This window comes from Drosophila rhopaloa, unplaced genomic scaffold, assembly GCF_018152115.1.
Source record: "Drosophila rhopaloa isolate 14029-0021.01 unplaced genomic scaffold, ASM1815211v1 contig_2, whole genome shotgun sequence".
Lineage (NCBI taxonomy): Eukaryota > Metazoa > Arthropoda > Insecta > Diptera > Drosophilidae > Drosophila > Drosophila rhopaloa.
The window spans coordinates 13,699,121-13,719,970 of NW_025335083.1; the positions used below are offsets into that span (position 1 = coordinate 13,699,121).

The following is a 20,850-nucleotide window of genomic DNA, read 5'->3' on the forward strand; positions in this document are numbered from 1 at the left end:
AATGATGAAAAATCTGCAGCTAGTATTTTAAACGTAATCCGTTTTAGCAAAATGCATTTAAAGTTGTTTTCATATTTTTTCAGCTTAATAATTTGGTAAAAAACTGGTAGTTTTTAAAAATGTATTTTATTTGTGATTTTATTTTATAACAATTTAGCTATTTAGAGTTTATAAAGTGTATTTAGCAAAAATCTTTAACCTTTTTAAGGTTTTAGTTTTTGTATATGATTATTATTATTATTTAAATTGCACAAACTTTTTATTGTTTTATTAAATGCTTATTAAGTTTATTCGTATTTGTTATGTGTATATAATGGTTTGCTGGTAAAAGAGTTAATTTTATTCGTTTTTATTAGTTTAGTTTTGCTTTGTTTGTGCAAATCTACTTGTGAACACAGCTTCTCGTTAATTTTTAGCTGGATTTATTTGTATTGCACTTTGATTGTAAGTTTAATTGGAATGCTTCAGTGTTCGATTTGTGTATTGCACTTTAGCCCACAGACTGAAATATAGAATGATGCATTAGGTATACGCTTTCTGTTTCCGACCCAAAATGAGGTTACACGGGAATCACTTGTTTATAATTCAATAGCAGCAAGTAAATAATTTTTAATTGTTTATTATACCGCTTCGGGAGTGCTGGTTGTTTGTGGCTGTTTCTTTGTATCTACAAGTACTTGTATCTGTTTCTCGCCATATTTATCTATCGATAGAAAGCTTTCAACTCTATAAATTCGAGAAACTTATGGCGCCGCCCCCACCTCCATCGAAAAGTTCACCATAAGTAAACGATATATTCGGGCGAAATTTTCCATGTTAATTAGCTGACTTTCGGATAGTGGAAATTTCTGAACCAGGGGCTGCTTGCCTTTGACCTTTTTTGCATTTTATTTTCCTTGGGTTTGGTTTATGTTTAATCAAAGTTTTGCGGCCTTGAAGTTTCTGACTGTTGGAAAGTTTTCTTAGCCAATTGTTGGGCAGCTTAGTGAAGGTATCTGCATGATATCTGAGTTTGAGTTCTGCAGGCACAAATGAAAATTGGCTGCAGCAAACTGAGATTGGGTTAGGTCAGTTGTAGGTCATATTTCTTCGGCTTAAACTTTGTTAAGCTAATTAAAGTTGAAGGCGTATCTCAGATAATTGATTGGATTAAATCGGTAATTGCTTCTGATTGTTAAGCCTAACAGGTAAAATAAGTTGAAAATGGGAACTAAAAAAGAGAAAAAGATTCCACAGAAATCAAACAATTTACAAGTACTAACATCAAGAAGATAATAAGAATGAGAATTCCTTTGAATTATTAGTTAAGCTTTGCTAAAATTCCAAGTAACTGTTAAGTAATGCAGCTCGCTAGAAACTGCAATATGCTTATTAAAAAATCCATTTAAATTCTAATTACTCGAATTTGCATTATTAAACGAGCTATAACTTTTCGTTTTTGCATACAATTTTGAATTTGTTTAAATTGGCAAGCGAAAAATTAACTGCATATAAACAGACAAAGTATAAACATTGCCAGACAAAGTTGTTTAGATAATTAGATTTTAGACATTTTTTAAGATGACCCCCTTGCTTTGGGGGCAGAATATATTTGTGGATCTTTATGTAACCTCAATGTGGGCCAAAAGAGACAAAAGTCAGCTATAAATTCAATAAGCCAAAGGCCTTTTTTGCACATTTCTTAGAACTGTTTTTTTTTTATAGGGTTCAGTTTTCTTATTCACACACACACGAGCACGTTGTTCTGGGCTGTTTATGTTTTTTTCTGATTTTCTTTCTTTTCTTTTTTGATTCTCTCTCCCACACCCGTTCACACACACGGTGCCACACAATGCACAGTGAAATTCCGCTACACCGGAAATTACAATTGAAAAAAGTGGTTGCTTTCTGTTTTTTTGTTTATTTTTTCCTTTTTCATTCTCTTTTGCGAGAATTAACTAAAACGTCACACGAAATTGTTGTTATTATTTATGATTATGGTGATTGTTATGTTTTTTTGATTATTACAAAGTATTTTTTTTTGCACAAAGGAACAGGATGTCAGGGCATATAATAAAAAGTGGTGGTAATTTGTAGTATTAAGTTGATATTTCAAAAATGTAATTTATTGGTGAGGGTTTTTTTAAATTTGTTTTTGAAGCCAATTTTCACGATTAAAATAACATTTTTTAATTGTCTTTAAAATTTTTTGTAGTGGTAACTTTTAGGTTTTAAATGTTTAGTTAGTGTTTTTGTGCTGTTTTTTTCTAAATAGGTTTATATATTTTTTTGGTGTGGCTAAAACTCAATTTCTTCGCTTTTTCGCTGCACTTTTCCCACACTCACTTTTAATTGTTTAAACTTGTAGAACAACAATTGTTTATTGCAGAAGGAGGATGAAAACACACGACGCGCTGCCCTTCCTCGATCCCCTCTTCGCCGCTTTTCCTCTTCAGTTTTCCGCTTTTCAGCTGCGCTGCCAAACCGTACAGTTTGAGAGTTAATATCGGACTGCCAGCAGCCGCCGATACGAATCACCGCACGACTCGCGCGAAGCCCGAAGTCCGTTCTCATTGGAACCCGAAAAGTATCTCAAAACTGGAAGGCGGTACTGGAAGATACTTTTCGCTCAGGGGTCCCGCATATGTCATTTGTTGTTGGGTGAGTAAAAACAAAAAAAAAAAATGTACACAAAAAAAAAACAGACCCGCAGCACAGCTGAGCGGAATATTTACTACACACTGGCGGGTAAGAGCGATTTATCTGAGAGATACAAAAGCGAACGAACGACCGTCACCGCAGCGTAGTAGCCCACACAGATACAACTCGCACACACACATTCTCGCCCAAAAACCGGCATTCCTCTCAGTGCATTTTAGTTAAGCAGAAAGAGAGTTAGCCACAGCTAAAGAGCGCCGCTCTTAAGAAATATGTCGAAAGCTATTTGAGTTGGCAATTTTGTGTGATTTCCCGGTTTTGCATATTTTGATTTTCCCCAGTTTCAGCCAGTTTCAGCCATTTTCAAATTGATTTTCTGAAATAGTTTTCGCTGTGCAATTATTGATAATTCTATTATGTTGCCCGAAATTTGAAAAGTTTTTCAACAGTTTTTCTATACATTTGTTGACTTTGCGGAAAATCACGATTCACCGAATTTTACTGTGTAATTTGCATTTCTGGTGAATAATTTTTATAATTGGACTTGAAACAAAATTTAAAAATCACATTTGAGAGGAGAAAAACAAAAAAGCTTGGCATTTATTTAGAAATTTACTCACTTAGAAGGTCATTTCGATTTTTCTTAATCATATACAAATTATATAAATTGTTGGCTTAAAGGAATAGATACAAATAAACCTAGGTATTTATATAAATATTACTATATTAATACACCTCAAATTAATATTGACACATAGCTATAAATTATTTACTAAACTAAATACTATTACTTCTGCAACTAATGAACCTCTATAAGCTGAACAAAATAAAAATAAACCTTTGGATGGGCAACGAACTCATCATTTGAATCTGAGCTCCCATTCCGAAAAACTCAGACGCAACATAATTGTTTAATGATAACCTCCAAGGAGATTTTCGGTCCTTGATAACATTTTGAACTTTGACAAAGCGAATTTTTAAAATGAAATGTAATTGGAAACCTCAAGCACAAGCATTTGTGTTAAGGCAATAACTCAGAGCGCCAAGTCACTGTCGTATCAGTTTTCAACACACAAAAAATAAATTGAAAACTTTTGAGAAATACCCCAAAGTAATAGCTGAAAATAATAATAATGTGTGGCCTTTGAAATGCGAAACGTTTTATGGCTGTTTGTATTTTTTTTTTCGTTTATTTTCTGTATTTTTCGCTTCTTTTATTTTTGGAGCGAGTAAAACACAAAAGCCATAAGCTAAAATGCAAACTAAGTAAGAATTGTGTTAGGTCGCATCATCATGAACGCGATGATGATGACGATGCTACACTACACTCTAATAAAATTTACGACAATGCGAATGACTACGGCGACGACTCAGTCTCAGTCTGAGAACAAGATAGAGATACGGGGATACGAGGAAGCGGGGTGACTTGTAAGCCCTGCAGTCAACTAACCAAAACTAGCAAAGACCAAAGGCCCGAAAAGTATCTATAGAGCCCCCCCAAAGCCCACCTCTCCATATACATATATACGTTTCTCTGCTCTTTTGTCTGGCTCTGGTGTGGGAAAGAATGCAGTGAAGGGAATTTCCAAGTCAAGACTTGGCAAGCCATGGCCGTAATGTGTAATGTATCTCTTGGATACATTTTTAAATTGTATGCCATACGCTGCTGGGGCTGTTTTGGAACGTTGACAATGCAACTGTATCTGTGGCTCTGTATCTGTATCTGTGCCCCAGCCAAAAGGCCAACAGCATTTGCATTGGCCATTGCCAATTAATCAAAATAAAAATAAGAAAAAAAAACAGTAAAACGCTTAAAAAACCCGAAAAAGAGACCTGCAATTGATTTCAATATTTCAGCAGCATTGTATCTTTCACACAAAAAGCGATGTATATCGTTGCGTAAATCAATATATACCATATATATATAGACATATAGTATTGCCGTTTTTTTTTATTACTTCACCCGCCTCCAATTGCCTCTCGAGTGCCACGCCAAAAATGCCCCAAATGTACGAGAGATGTACAGGGGAGTTCAAGATAATAGCAGTGCAAACAAAGTTAAAGGCTTCATAGCCAAACAATTATGGGCACAAATAAAATATTTTTAATACTATATAAACTCAAATGTTATTGTTATCGACAAATAAAAGATAATTTGTTTGTTTCATTTAAAATAATATATATTTATAGTTTTTAGGTATAAATTATATATTATAATTATAATTTCTGTTGATTTTGAAACATTTGTTATCAATTAAAATAACATGTAATATTTATTTTATGAAAAAAAAAACTTAGCTTAGTGGTTAGTGCACTATTATTTCGAGCAGCTTAGTGGTTAGTGCACTATTATTTCGAGCATATCTGTATCTTTGCATCTTTTCGTCCGTGTGTTTACCTTTCCCTTGTTGCATGCCTCTTGTTGCACTTTTCGTGCACCGTTTTCAATTCGCTTCGATTCGTTTCCCTTTTCTCAATTTTTCTCGGCGTTTCTGCCATTTTCTCTCTGGCTTTTTGTTGGCTAGGTCAGTTCAAAGTTCACGTGATTCCCCTCTATTGATTGAAACGCCATCGGAATTTGGGCAATTTTGGTCCAGCGCCAAAGCAACCTGTTCCCTTGCAACTAATAGTTGGAAATTGGGGGAGTCTTGTCTTTCCTCGACTGCTTTGTTTACTCGCTTTGAGTTGGATGCATTTGGTAGCTCATTAATTGTGCCTTGAATAGTGTAGTGAATAGCGCCAGGGCTACTTACTAGATACGCAAAAAAGAAGCTTTTCGACGTCAGACTTTATTGCTTTATGTAATAAAAAAGATATTTGTTTTAGAAAGATTGAAACTTGAATAAAAATAATGTTAAGATAATTTTAAGAAGGATTTGGAATTTTGTTTTTTCTTGCTTTAAATAAAAAATGGATGATTTCAAAATTTAAAATAATAATAATTCCCATTTCCCTTATACTTATAGATTTTCAAGTGAACTCTAATATTTCTTAAATCAAAACAAAAAGTTTACATGCACATCATACGAACTAAGGGGAGCACTCCATAAAAATATTTTGTAAGCCAACTGCCCGTAGATCACATCACCCCAAAATTCAGGTCACTCCGACAACAGATGGCGCTGCATTCGAAATATTTTTGCAGCAGGCATACGCATAATTTCAATTGCTAGCATCAAATGTTATTTTTAACCAAAAACAATTTCGCTTCAGGAAAAAGGCCAGTTTGTTTTAAGAGGGGGAGCAGATTTTTGGGTGGGTGGTGCCACTAGCACACTACTCTTGAGTTGTTGTTCTGCAGCAATAAATTGAAATGCACAAAAGAGCTGGGGAAAAACAAAGAAAACCCGTGCAGGAATAACTGAGCGAGTGGAAGTCGGGACTTGGCCTCCGTCTTTCTACCAAAGCTTGTTTTCAGCTGCTGCTCTACACAAAAAAATAAATTCTTTTTTGAGATTAGAGCACAAAGGTGAAAAGCAATTGGGAAAATTGAGGATTTTCTTAATCTCATTTTACATATTGTAATAATACACTAAACATTTTTAAAAATTTCTGGACAGTATAATTGTATCATAAAAACTGGCCCGGAGAGAAAGTCTATAAATAAACCAAATTAATTAAGTGAAAACAAAAATACATCAAAATTTTTTGTTAAGTTATAACTGCCTATAACAAATCATAATTTTTCTATACAAAACCCTGTTTTTTAGTGTAATTGTTGCTGTTGCAACGATTTAGTTGCGGGCCACTTGTCATGCGAGAAGGCAGCATTCGACATTCGGCATCCAGCATCAGAAGCAGTTCTGCAACTGGTCGCCTTGCCGTAGTCTTCAAATTGCCAGTTAGCCAATCTGCCGCTCTCTCTTCTGCAGCAGCATCACCACCCCCCCGTCCGCAGACCCTCCCCCCAATGAAAACAGAAAACCCCCTCCGGAAAAAAAGAAACCTTCCCCGCCATCATCAACACTTCGCTTGGCCACATTTTTTCAGTCGTCGAGTGGCTTTGTTAGCGTTGCGGCGGCGACTTGCAACTTGTTCCGAATTACAGGCTAGGGGGTGGCGATTTAAGGGGGCAGTAAGAGGTGCACAGAAAAAAAATGCTATACCAATTAGTATAATGATCTAATACAGAAGTAAGAAAGTTTCCAAATGCAGGAATTGATTATTATGTTAGATCACTTGATCACAATAACATGAATATTATACCATATCTTTAATATATACATACTTATATAAGTTATTACTCAATTTGTTTTATCTTTTTATTAGTAACTACAATTTTACCAGCTATATCAGAATTTTTTTATTTAAAATATTGTCTTAAAGAAGAATCTATTTATTAAGATAAAGCTTATTTTATAAAGCGCTATAAAGTATATTACTTAATAAAACCGTTTAGTTTGTTTTTATGTCTAACAAGAGAGAACGCTATTGTCGGGTGCCCCGACTATCAGATACCCGTTACTCAGGTAAAGGGAGTGCGAGGGAGATGGAGATAGAAACTTTGATCACGCATAACTTTTTAACGAATGGTCCGACTTGAAAAAGTTCTTCTACATTTCGATAGGTATTGATAAACACAATAAAACTGCATTTTTACTTTTCCGAAATATTTAAATTTTTAAAATCGTATATAAGCGATTGTGGGCGTTAAAGGGGGCGTGGCACCTTTTTGAAACAAACTTGCGCTGCGTAGGAACTCCTAGAATCTGCATGCAAAATGCCAATCTTCTAGCTTTTATAGTTTCCGAGATCTCAGCGTTCATACGGACAGACAGACGGACAGACAGACGGACAGACGGACAGACGGACAGACAGACGGACAGACGGACATGGCTATATCGACTCGGCTAGTGACCCTGATCAAGAATATATATACTTTATAGGGTCGGAAACGCTTCCTTCTAGCTGTTACATACTTTTGCACGAATACAATATACCCTTTTACTCTACGAGTAACGGGTATAAAAAGTGATATTTTAATTATAATTTCAGTTTTAAATTTCATTTATTTCACTCATTCGTTTTAAGCTAAAATTATTTGTTTTAATATTGCGGTGTGATTTTCTAAGTGTAGCAGTGGAATAAATCCGAAACTGGCCACTTTAGACAGAGAAAGAGATAGAGAGGGAAAAAGGAGGGAGAAGTAGCTCCGTGTAACCAGAGAAAAAGAAGAAATGGCAATGGGAATTGCAATTTGAGGCGTAGCATCTGTGTGTGCGGGATTTTCCAGTTGCTGTTTTTATTTTTTTTTTAGCTGTGTGGCATTTGAAACAATTTGAGCTAATTTCTGTAAATGTAGATCTTATCAAAAGGATTGGCTAGTGAAACGAACCCCAGGGATCAGCATGGAGTTCAAAACGGAAACCACTAACTAGTTAAGTTAATGAAATACCTTCTTTTCTCTTATGAGGCTTATGCATTTGGGTTTTATATAACGCAAATTGGAAATTTGAAAATAATAAAATGTAAATGCAAAAAATTAAAGTTATCTTTTACAAAACAAAAATCAAAGATTGTTTATTTTCTTGTTTTATGATTCCTTTTTAATATTAACATTAAAAGAGCTTTTTAATAATTTGCATACAACTGTATGATTGCCTTAAGAGGTAATCCAATAAAATCTTACCCATTCCATAAATCACAGTCATTTAATATGTCCAATAAATTTTGAATTGCATCTAACATCACCACATGGATTTGTCAAATGCCAAATAACCGCTAGATTATCATTATCATCTTCGATGGATGTAATGGAAGAACAGAGCCATAGACACTCACCTGAAAATAAATGCAAAGAGACAAGAATTAGTATAAATAAATAAATTCTACAAAGATCAAGGTCAAACAAAATCCGATACCCTCCAACGGAAATCAAAATAATCGCATCCTTTACCGATCCAATCTCTCAATGTCTCAACAGGATACAAAAACATTGCCCCAAAGCCAGGAAAATCAAAATAAAAACCGCTTGAGACGAGATCGAGGACGAGGGGAAGGAACTTAGCTTAACCCAATTCAATGAACGTATCTATGTCAACGTTGTGGCTGTTGTTGCTATTATGTGGCTGTTATCAGGCCATAAATGTTTTGAGTGCAAAAAGAAGGGGAGTTAGAATCTTTGGAAATGCAATGCAGACCATCTATATAAAAACGACATTTGAAACTAGTCTGGCCAGATATTAAAGTATCTGTGCGGCCAAGCGGGTGGCTCTGGGTTTGTATCTGTAAGTGCATCTGTATCTGTACTGGACCCATTTCGAGTTCAAGATTCCTTTGTGACTGCCTTTGGGGGCGACATCGAATCGCTGGCTCTCTGTGTCTTCCAGTTCTCTTTGGATTTTGTTCTTTTTTTCAAATACCCTGTAATTGTAGTGAGGGAATAGTAGAGAAACCATTTTGGGAAACATTTGTTTGTTCAAATTCTACATTAAAGTTAAATGTACTTTTAATAGTATTTAAGTAAGAATATTTATTTCTTATTTATCTATTAGAAATATGGTTAAAGATTTTATACCATCCCAACAAGCACACAAGTAGGTTTTTCCTAAAAGTATGCTTTATTTGTGATGAATAATTCTAATATTACGCGATATTCTTTTGTCGTGGTTACCTCAACTGAAGAAGTTCTACCTCGTTTTTTCTTGTTTTATCTTCAACTGCTGTTGTCTGCTTCTAAGGCTTTTCACATTCACCAGAAAAAACAGAGAGTGCGCTGAGAAAAACCCCAAAAATGCCACTACTGTATGCATTGTAAAGATTTCAATTTGAATTGCATTTGATGTTTAGTTGGATTCCAAAGAGAAGAAGGAACCCCCTCCAACTATTTCTAGTTGAAGAAAACCCTAAGCAAATGCTGCCATTCATGTCGCTCGGCTGTCCTCGTTCGCTGAGTTTGAGATATTGGAATGAAAATGCTCACAGAAAGTTCGCGAATCACACATGTACTGCGGAAAAGTGATAACTGAAATCAAGATTATTTGGCTTTACAAAGGAGGTTTTGGAAATTGAAATATATATTAAAACTATAGTGTGCTAAAAATACTTTTATTTTTAGCTTTGACCATTTATAGACAGCTTTATGATTAAAATATAAAATTTAATTTTTTATACATCTTACATTATTTTAATTTTACATTTCATATGCTCAATATTTAAATTAAAAAAAAATAAAGTAGCAAATGCAAATTCTTATGTAACCTTTATTGTTAAATCGATTAATAGAAAATAAATATTTTTTTTAGATACTAATCTAAATAAGCTCCAATTCCAGTGTAAACTTCGCTGCTAACCGAATCCAAACCGAACCGAACAAAACTGCACCATCTATCGCATTGGCATGAGTTGAGATGGAGATGGTTCGTTGGATCGGCTTGTGCCATATATTTTGATGGAATGTTGGTGGTCCACCCTCCTCAATCTCCCCAGCAATTCGAAGTTTTTAAAGTTTTAGCACACATCGAATGTTCTTGTTGTTATTCTAGTTTTTCAACTCGTCCTGTCACATTCGACTAAGTCGTAAAGTGTTTTTGGGGCACTTTATTGCTGGTTTGATGGTGAGGAAATGGTTTTACTTAGAGAAGTCAAATATAAGGGGTTAGAACTTGTCGGTTAGATATTATATGGTTTTCCTCAAACTTTTAGCTTTGATACTTGAACTTTATTTATTGGCATTGCTTGTGGGCTTTTATTAAGCATAGACACAAAAATTTGTTGATTATTATTATAATTCATCTTCAGTTTGTTTTATAACTATTTCTGACATAAACATTTGTATATATGTTATTAATTACAAAATGTTGTTGTTCCATCCAAGAAGGAAGAAATGAAAATCTTTGCACGCAAGATTTCATCAAGTAATTAAAGTTCATAGAAATTCAATTACATTAAATTTCGGTGGTTAAATAAGTTAAAAGACCAAATAGAATGCGTTTTCATTTTTATTTCAATACATTGGAACACATGTGTTAAAGCTTCTCAAGTACTTTAAAACATTAGACAAAATCCAGACTTAAATATTTATTTTTAAATCCATCAGTGTCACACTTTTAAATTAAAGCTGTCCGTTCTGACACTTTAAAAGGAAGTCTCCTAGACAACCAGAAGAATTCAAATCAGTGTCACTTCTTGGGCTCTTCCCTTTGCGCCTGAACTCGTTTTTATTGCGAGTGCCCGTATATTTATTCGCTATATAAAGCGATGGAAGGGCATGAACACTTTTCAAGGTCCAAGCTTCAGTCAGTGCAAGTCAGTAAAAAAGTGGGACAATTAAAACGTTGCAGAAATCATCATGGGACGAAGATCGGGTTTTTTCCGCAGCCCTTGGATATCGGTTACAGATCCGTCTTCATCTCCGTTTTATTCACTTTATGCCAGCCCGACTTGTTTTAATTAAAGTTGAGCTGGGGCTGCCAGTGGAGGAGTCCTGGCCGAGTGTCAATTGGTTATCACTCATAATAAGACGTATCTGAGAGTTTGTATCTGCATATTTGTTTTTTTTTATCTGGTTATTAGTGAGCATTGGTGGTCGTTGAACTGCATCTCTTCAGTGTCACTCCATTTGGCGAAATACGCGGAATTCCTGCCATTGATTCGGTTAGGTGTACTCGTTTTTGTATCTGCCAGATGCATCTTGGATATTTTTAGCTGCCGTTTCTGCCTTGCCGTCTCCACTCTCTTTTTTTCATAAGCCCGAGGCGGATTTTACCTCATTTAAACGTGTTCCTCCTCCTCCTTTAGCTACTTCTCTTGCGGCCGCAGCTTCATCTCTTCCCCTTTTGACCAACGTAAGTCGACTGTCTTCCTCGTCTACTGCCTTAATTCGTAATGATAGTGGACTTTATACGCAAGCTTAAAACTTTGTGGTAATACCCTTGATTCAGTGGAATTTCTTACAAAGTCTTGTATTTTTTCACTATATTAAAATTTGGTTTCTTCAAAGTACCTAAAATAAGTTACCTTAAAAAAAACACATTAAACATTATTCGAATAATTTCCAATAATCTAGGTTAATTATTTTAATTATAAAATTTAGCAGGTGAATTTATTTTATTTGGTTAAAATCTTTAAATTATATGTCAGGAAATTCGTGCCAATAACGCATCTAACAAATGAAATTATACATTTAGTGGGATATCGTTTTAAGCGTGAAGATCGAAAAGATAACACATAGAAAATATAATAACAATTTGTACCCATCCAATTAGTAATTATCTTTGGGAAAGCAAACTATATTTCAGCACGATGGATGAGAGTAACGAAAAGCTGAGCTTTAGCATATAATTTATAAAACTTTTTTTATGATTTATTTTAACTTAAAAAACGCTGCTTTAAATTTTAAACAAACTTATAAGATGCATAGCAGAACGTTACAGTGTTACCATTGTTTTAACAGATAGATAAGGTATCCTAAGACATATAGATATCTTGTATATTTTTAAAATCATAATCAGGAAGTTTTAAGCAAAATTGTATAGTGGCCGTCTCACAGCCCAATGGCCCGCTCCCAAAATTTTTCCCACTTCCCCATAGGATATCTCTGCAACGCGAACTCAGCAGGCCTTTCTTTCTGGTTTTTCCCCACAATCTTCATCATCACCATCATCATCGTCGGCTTCAGCGTCATCATGCTGTAATTGTTAGACTGTAAAACTTTGGCTTTTGGTATGCGCACTTTCTCCTTAAATGCTATTTTTCGTTAACATTGTTTTCGCCGTCAAGCCAACAAGTTCCCCTCGATTTTTTCTCTTCGCCAGGTTTAGGTGCAATTGGAGGAGTTTCGTGTATATCTTTCAACATCTAATTTGTGGCTTTCCTCGACTCGGTTCCGTCTTCTTCGGTTTCTCACTCGCTTTTCCGCGGCTTGTTGATTTTTTGACATTTTTCGCGTAATCTGTAATTTCTTGTTTTGGCACTGTGAAAATTCCCATTGGTGTTTAATTGGCATTTTTTAGTGTCGCAATTTTAATGATTTAATTTTCGCTGCTCGTTTATCGAGTGACGTTGTGCAAATTGCAGTCGCTGGTTGCAGGTTGCTGTTGCACTTTTGCCCGGGTGTTGTTAACATGCGTCAGCCACTGAAAATCGAACAATGCAAACTTGGATCTCGACTGTGGCTTTCGAGTGAGCGTGATTAGCAATTGGAGCAATTTGGAGGGAAAAATCCGGATAGGGGACTCTTGGTCTGGTTTCGTTTTGTGGTCTTGGTTTTTCGGGGTCCGACATAGTGCCGGAATATGGAAATAAGAGCTCAGCACTCGAAAGGTGAAATTGGAAAATCTGCATTGGCAGAGATTTGCATAACGAATGACTTTGAGATCGACACATTCATTACGACAAGGGAAATGCAGGAAATTAATGTCAGATGGGATATTGCTCTGCAAACTGATATTTATCTTGAATTATTGGCAAATTCAGAGACTATTTAAACGTTTTGCCTTACATTTAACCATATTTCACGACAGAATAAATACATTTTCTTTGGTTTTAAATTTTTCAATTTGCTTTTTTGTTTAAGCCAATTCATGGAAAGGTATGGAAATGGTAATGGACTTTTACTTAATTAAACTTAAGTTGTTGCTGCGAATTAGGTTACCCCTTGACAAACTCAAGTACCTACTCATACAAAAACTTAAAAGCCTTCATCGGTTTTCTAAATCCAGGATCAGCTTATCAACCATAAGTAACCATTAATTGGTGCGGAATCCCAAACTCAATTGGGATATTAGTAACCCAATTTAGCAGCTTCTCCACACACTTCAACTGATTGAAAGTGGAGCGTGCTCCAATTTGTAATCGATTTTCCCTCAATGTAACGCTTACGTATCAGACAACGAAATTTCAATCAAAATACTCGTATCACAATCTCTCGACAATCCAGCCACAAGTTGCACTAACCGCAAATCGCTCGAGGACTCGAATTGAAAGGATGGGAAAAGAAGCGTTGGAAAATGCGGAAAAGTCGGGAAAATAGGTAAAGGGGGATTGGCAGGTGGGGTACAACATCTAAGAAAAGACCTTGAAAAGCATGCGGTGCGATTGCAGCTCACAACTTTCACCATTGTCGCCGTCGACATGTTGCGTTAATTTTTCATGTCAGAGTCTGACAAACGAAACGAAACGAGGCGAAATGAAGCCTAGTTGCCCCAAACTCTCACAGAGAAAAAAATTTCCACTAGTCCCTAATACTCTAAAAATCATTTTCGAAGCTTGTTTATTTACGAAAAAAGGTGCACCTCAAAACGATATATAAGGTAAAGGTATGCATATATTATTTATTATTTCTTATTTAAATTTAATAAAATATTTCAAAAAAATTTGTTTAATGGAGCGAAGTACATTTTTTCTCTGTGCACACAAATTCCAACTTTATGGGGGAAAGAGAAGAGGCGATACAATAAAAGAGAGACAGACAGGTAGATATTGAGATAGAGTGAAGTCTCCTCCACAAGTCGGCATCATCATTACGGGTCTTATCATCGTCGTCACGAAATGCAACCGCAAGGCCTACCCAACCCCCTTCTCGGCATACTCGGATTGTCTTGCCATATGCAATTAATGTTTTGTTTTGTCTTTCACCTTTGGATCACTGACAAAACCAGAGTCACCCTAAATAAAAAAAATAATATATTAACGGAATTATAAAAATCTTTTATTCTCATCACTAATCGCCAAAAGATATAGACAAAAAAATATATAATATTATCATTTTAAATACGTCTTTATATTCTTCTTCAAATTTGATTAATAAATACGAAAAACAAAAAATGATTTCTTGATTATATACATTTTTTAGACTAAACTATAAAACTATACAAATTAAAAACAAAGGTAAATATATTTTTAAGAATTTATCTGAAGACAGAAATCTTTAACTTACAACGGGATTTTTCAAATTTAAACTGAGCGATTATAACTAATTGTAGTGGTTTAATCGTCGAAGGTTCTACATTAGTTTTGTAAACAAAACTATGATATATAATAAAAAATAAATACTTGTTAGTTGTTTATAAAATGGGGAACGATATATTATGTTCTAATATCTTAACCCATGTCCTTAACAGTCTGCAGATGTACCAAAATTCGGTCAATTCGAATATCATCAAAACTTATGAATAATGTATGCCCTGTTTCTTACAGTGTGCACTCCGAAGCCAAGGCGAAAAGGGAAAGAACTCAAAAGGGGGTCGCGTTCTAGCAGCATCTTCTTCAAGGCAGCGCCGCAATATGGCCAACCCATCCAATCCGTCCATCCGGCGCTGTTGCATCTTGCACTTTGTAGGTAGAAGTTGGTGACCCACACACACACGTGCACACAGATACGGCCGGGGTGCGCTGGTGTGCGAAATTGTCTATGTGGTAGTCGCAGCCACTGCAAATTGCATATTTTTCCTCGGCTTAGCTCACGTTTCTCGCTCGTTTCGCAAGCTGTTGAAAAGTTTCCTTTGTCTCGCGCCCCTTCTCCGATGTCTCGCGAAAACACTCGATCTATATGTACATATATATGCGATATATAGCCCGCACCCTCCCTTTGAAGTTTCGTTCATTTTATTGCAAGCTGCGGTGCATCTTTTTTGCCTCAGTCGATTTTACTAGACACAGGCATTCGAAGTATAACATAGGATTTGTTGGATCTTAAATAAATACATATATTTATATATATTTGGATAAAAAAATCTCTACAGATATTAAATCACATGAATCTATGTCCCAATGTGTACTATATAAAATTGTACTTAACTTGAGAATCGAAATTATCAAACTAAAAATTCGGGGTGACATAAAATATATTGTTGCATACTTTTGGACACTTTTATAAGCGATTTAAAATCCTTTTATCGCATTAACTCTATCATTATTTAATATATTATTACCACATTAAAACCACATAATTCTTTTCACCACATTTTACCAAGATAATATTTCTCAAAAAGCATTACTTACAATTTTAACTGTACACTCAAATAGCGGTCTGAGAACATAAAGCTCCTCTTTGGTTTTCAATAAAGGTGGCTTCTGTCGTTGTGTTTTTTTTTCCAGCTGTTTGCTTACTAAGTCCCCTCTTAACTCCACTCTCCGGCAGAAACTCCGACTTACAGCTTAACCCCCTGGTGCCCCCGTTGAAGCAAATCTGTGCTGGGGGATTGTCGTAGGACCTTGGGCGCGATGAGCCCAGAACCGAACAAGGTGTGCAACAGTTGCAGCTGAATTCTTGCCGATTATTTCTTCATACTCTTTTCGCCTTGTTTGTTTTCTTTTATTTTGCGCTTTTGCTCTCGAACTTGTTGTTGTTTTCTTTTGGGGGATTTCCCAGTTGTCTATCGTAAGCGATTTATTTTTATTGTTATGGCACACGGACAGAGACTGGGCCAGAGATTTATGAGCTTACCAGACCGATTTTAATACATATTTTACGAATATTCATACTGTAGGTGAGGGGAATGCGAATTTTATGACAAAATTTATTAAAAGTGATTTTTTATGGATTTCGATTTTAATATATGGAAGCAGAGTGCAGTCTAGCGGGCTAAATCGCTCAACTTACTGGAGAGATCAAGTTGTGGTTTATTTCTCCACAAAACCCGTCCAATACAGGATGCTCTCAAATATTGCGCAAACTTCAGGCACACAGGCAACTAGACGAATATACAGATATAAGTGATGAATCTTTCTCGGGACAGCCTGTTTTCCATCTTCGCCCCATGACGTTTGTTTGATGTTTGCTTCTCGATTGGATCGCCAGCAATTCGAAGTTCGGGCATTAATATTTATGGCCACAAAAATGCAAACATCTGATTGGCGGACCAGGAAGCCAAAGCAAATGCCTGGCATATAGCACTGGGCAACATATTTAAGCACTCTAAAAAGTTTTTGAAAACTCAAAAAGAAAGAAAGAGGAAAAACAGATCACTATAATAACTATGATAGCCTTAAGAATTTGGTTATAGCCTTTTCTGCTCAAAATATTTTAACTGTATTAAAGCTAATTACTTCATAATATTTTTAAAACAAGATACATATTATACCCTTGCAGAGGGTATTATAATTTTAGTCAAAAGTTTGCAACGCAGTGAAGGAGACATTTTCGACCCTATAAAGTATATATATTCTTGATCAGCATCACCAGGAGAGTCGATCTAACCATGTCCGTCCGTCTGTCCGTTTCTAAGCAAACTAGTCCCTCAGTTTTAAAGCTAACGCTTAAAACTTTCCCAAAAGTTGTCTTTCTATTGCAGGTAGTATATAGATCGGAACGAGCCAGATCGTTCGACTATATCATATAGCTGTCATATAGCTGATTGATCGGAAATGTCATAACTTTGGTGTTTGTAAAATTAGGAAGTTGGGATTTTCTATGGGTTTTATTCTTGGCCAATCAATCCGACCTACCAAAGAGAATCAAACCACAAGTCTTTAGAGGTATGCCACTTTTAAATCGGATTATATTTAGTAAAGTTATGGAATCTAGGAGTCCAATTGTGGGTCACCTTTGGGCAACTCATCGGAAACTTAGAAATAACCAACATGAAAATGGGTCAAAACATCGGTCAGCGCTAAAATGAAAATTTTGATTGCAGATTTTTAGAGAATCCAACCACAAGTCTTTAGAGGTATGCCACTTTGAAATCGGATTATATTTGGTAAAGTTACGGAATCTAGGAGTCCAATTGTGGGTCACCTTTGGGCAACTCATCGGAAACTTAGAAATAACCAACATGAAAATGGGTCAAAAAGTCGGTCAGCGCTAAAATGAAAATTTTGAATGCAGAGTTTTAGAGAATCCAACCACAAGTCTTTAGAGGTATGCCACTTTTAAATCGGATTATATTTGGTAAAGTTATGGAATCTAGGAGTCCAATTGTGGGTCACCTTTGGGCAACTCATCGGAAACTTAGAAATAACCAACATGAAAATGGGTCAAAACGTCGGTCAGCGCTAAAATGAAAATTTTGAATGCAGATTTTTAGAGAATCCAACCACAAGTCTTTAGAGGTATGCCACTTTGAAATCGGATTATATTTGGTAAAGTTTTAGCTGCCATATAACTGAACTATTAGAAATGCCATAACGTTGGTGTTTGTAAAGTTAGGAAGTTGGGATTTTTTATGGGTTTTGTGGTCAACCAATATAATTTACAGAATATTCTGCAAGGGTATATAAACTTCGGCTCCACCCGAAGTTAATTTTTCTTTTCTTGTTTTTCCTTAAATTTTATTGTTGGTTAAAGAGTAACGATATCCTTTAAAGTTTAATGCTAAACGTCTTACTTTTGGTATGCGGTTGCAACTTAAAGACAACACACTCAGACACTTGCGGGCACATGAGAGTGTACATGAAAAAAGGAAACTGCATTGAAACTCATAAATCGAGTTTTTCCAATTTTATCCACTGCCTCCCTCTTCTTCTTCTTCTTCTTCTTTTTCCACACACATGACAAGACAACGCGTTTTTCTTTTCCAAGCAGATTTTTCCTCATCGACTAATTTTTCTTTTTCCAAGCACACACATACATAAACTCACATTTTCCGAGACTTAATCATTATTTTTCCAGTGCTTTGCTTTCATTACTTGCTCACACACACACACACCAGTGACTTTTTTGTAGGTTGTTGTTTGTATTGTTATGTTTTTTGTTTTGGGTAGTGAGGGGGCTTTTCTTCGGTGTTTTCCTTCTGCATCTTCGTGTTGCAATGTACTTGTCTTTTAGCACTCTTCTGTGTGCATTGATTTCTTTGTTTGCCAACAACAACAATAACAAATGCATCTAACTAAGTTTGTATCCGTATCTGTGCTTGTGAAACGCATCTGTATCTGTGTGTTGACTTGTTGACTGCTCAGTTTGCTTGATTTAAAGATTATTTACCTTAGCCACAGGTGACTCCCTCTTCTCCTCTCACTCACTCTTCCTCTGACGCCTTCTCATTCTTAGCATAAAGACATATCCCTATAATTGAACTTATTTGTTTTAAAGGTGTCAAAAACTACTTTTAAACGCAAATTCCTATTTTAAATAAATATACATAAATTTACTGTCTTTATATAATAAATGATAACCCCGATTTATTAAGTTTATTTTTACCGCTTTAATAGTTAATTTTTTTACAATTATTATTTTTATGACTGTATTTTTGATCTTACTCTCTCCCTGCACCTCTCCTTGGCTCCACATCTCTCTTTTTCCAACTCTCTCTGCCCACATTTTTTTCTCCCTGCTGATCAAGTGCTCAATTATTATGACTTGTTGTTGTACTTCTTGGCTTCCATTGACCATCCGTGATTCCGAAAATCGCATACCAATGCTTCCAGTGAAACCAATTCCAGTTTTCAATTGGAACAGCAAAAAAAGAAGAAAAACCATCGAAGACTCAAGTCAAGTCGCTCTCTCTCACTCGCGCTCTCTGTCTTTTACTAATGCCATCTCTGTCGCGGGTTCAGACACCCGTAAGGCAGCGCTGCCGACGTCACTGTCGACGTCATCGCACTTGCCGTGCATTTGTATCTGTGTATCTGTGAGATCGCATTGGAGAGGAATTTCCAATTAGAGGCTGCAGAGCTGTATAAGAGCGAGGGGGAGAGTATAAGAGTGGCGGCTTAGAAGAGAAGAAATGTTTGGGTGGCGATAATTCAATTATTGGGCCACTGAAACATTTAAATACGCTACAAAAAGGTCTTCTGTGAAAATCTTTAAAAATCTTTGTAGAATTGGAATTCTAATTTATTTAAAGGAAAACTAACTTTATTTATAAAAGTTGTTATTATATACTATTTACTATATTTAATCTTTAATTTGAAGGCTTTCTGACACTAAAGATATTAGCTTGATATTTGACCTCCAGAATATAATTGCACTGCAATAGCTTCTACCCACAAAAAACCAGTACAGAAGTTATATAACCTTTTTAAAGTGTCATAACTTTAGATCGAAAGTGAATTTTAATTTTGTCTTGTCTACGCTAATGAAGGACTTTGATTACCTCTTAAAGTCGAACTGAGCGAAAAGCTGTCGTAAAAAGTTGAAAAATCGCTTGCCATAAAGTTAACCTTTTTTTTCGCGAAACTTACATCAAATTTAAAGAGGTTTTAAAGGTTTTTTTTCACTGGCGGCTGCGAAATGTGTGTATATGTAAATAAATTATTCGAGCTACAGCAATCAATTTGCATGCTAATGAAAACTCATTAAATGAAGTGCCGAAGCTGTTGGCAATCAGCAATCCAGCCTCCTCGGTACCTTTGTCATAAATGAAAAATAAAGGAAAAACCTAGAAAAATCCGAGAGCTTAGAGAGCCAGAAAACCTGAAAAGCCGAAACAAAAACCATAATAAACCAAAGGCGTGGGCGGACCACATTCCGAAAAGGCTAAGACCTTTGCCTTTTTCTGGGGGAGGGTGGCCAGTATTATTCTTAGTCGGTTCAACTCTAGTTGAACCCTCTTGTCTGATCTCTGCCTTGACACATTTTCAAAACGAAACAGAGAATAAAAAAAAACCAACAGTACAAGAAAAACCGAAAACACAGAAACCGCAATTGAAGAAACTGCACAAAAGGCTTGAAGTTTGTCAGCACTTTGACATGTTAATTATAACTACGTTTGCACGTAATCATAATCCACAGACTGATGATGATGATGATGATGATGATGACGATGACGAGGTGACAGCCCGCATTGGAGTGCCAAACAACCCACAGAGTTGACAAACTGACTAAATGACTAACTGACTGACAATCAATTTTTCTGCACACCCACAGACCAAGGCGCATCTAATGCAGCATCTCCTCCTCTGAGTAGGCCTCTTATTAAAACTGGTAAGATAGCAATACCGATAATATCGCTTATACATTTCAAAAAAGATATTTATCAAAATGTCTACTAAAAACCTAAAAAATATGTTATATTTTAAATATATGCAGTTTAAATTTAACCAAACGCCAAAAAAGAAATTGAGATATAATTTCGTTTTTATTTTTTTTGCCAAAATTTTGAAAGTTTGGAAAAAATAAATAACTTTTATCTGGATGGGATTTCCACGATTTTCATTCACCATCGACTCCATTTCCACAATGCGTCACCTGCTACTATGACAAATTCACCCAAGATCGAGTGACTGGTGGAATCTCCTGGGTTGGCCAAAAAAAAAACCGAATCTTGATGGATGTTCTGGGGAAGACAGAGGAAAGTTGCCACTCGATGTCATCGTATGATATGCAATTTAAGC

At 35.7% G+C, this 20,850-nt stretch overlaps 1 protein-coding gene across 4 annotated transcripts in view; it reads right to left on the minus strand.

The window, feature by feature from the left end:
- The window catches only part of LOC108044465 (fibronectin type-III domain-containing protein 3A), a 131,646-nt gene that overhangs the window by 61,487 nt on the left and 49,309 nt on the right, over nt 1-20,850 (minus strand). For 2 of the 4 annotated variants that reach the window (XM_044459445.1, XM_044459443.1), the window contains exon 1: nt 1-2,511. The exons of 1 other annotated variant lie outside the window; for it this stretch is intronic. The gene's annotated coding sequence lies outside the window, so the exon portion shown is untranslated. Of the gene's footprint in view, nt 2,512-20,850 lie in introns of those variants that run through there. One more of the 4 variants, XM_044459444.1, reaches the window with a different exon arrangement.